Source organism: Alligator sinensis, unplaced genomic scaffold (assembly GCF_000455745.1).
Source record: "Alligator sinensis unplaced genomic scaffold, ASM45574v1 scaffold1399_1, whole genome shotgun sequence".
Taxonomy (NCBI): domain Eukaryota; kingdom Metazoa; phylum Chordata; order Crocodylia; family Alligatoridae; genus Alligator; species Alligator sinensis.
The window spans coordinates 13,551-14,401 of NW_005843513.1; positions in this window are offsets into that span (position 1 = coordinate 13,551).

Here is an 851-nt window from a genome sequence, read left to right on the forward strand (position 1 = left end):
GCACTGAATATTGGAAAATCTGGTTTAAATCACTTGCTAGGATTGTTGGCATAGTTGAGACTCAAATTTAGGTCTCCAGAATCTATGGCTGCCTATATACATGCTCGGTGTGGGGTGGGAGGTGTTTTAATTAAAGCAGTTTCTGGACAGCTATTCTATCTGAATTAATTTTAAAAAGTAATACCCCCACCATACACATTCTCACAAGATCCCATGTGTAGGATTTTTTGTTTTTTTAAGGTTTGGGAAATATTAAGAAAGCGGAATTAGAGATGCAGACCCAGGTTGAAAGAGGCATTGCTTTTCTCAATTACACTTTAAGGCACTTTACTTTTATAAAACAAATAATCTAAATAAGTATGTCAAGAAAGATTAAAACCTCATTAAAATGTGTAAACGGAGTTGGAAAAAAAAAGCTCGGCTGAACTGAATAATAATAAAAGTAAAAGTTATGAAACATTATCAGTAGTTAAAAGTTCTGCTAAAGTGAACATACCATTCAGATGGGACGCAGAACTGCTGTTATCTACATCTCAGCATGGTGCTTTCTTTTCAATAATTTGATAACATTTTAATGAATAAATTAATAACATTACCCAGGAAATGGAGCCCTGACATAAAGCTAACTCCTCGCCAGTTCCTCCATCTCACCACAAGAAATTCTGGTCTCAGACAGTCAGCAATGTGTGGGGTTTTTTCCCTGCGCACCCACAAGCACTGCTGAGGCCACCATGAGAGCTTAATAAGTTTATTTCACCAAATAGAAGTAATGATGCTTAAAGTCCTTAATGGCTGGGGATCAGGCATCCGTATTTTAAGTGAGCATTGGTTGTGACCAGTATTTATTAAAG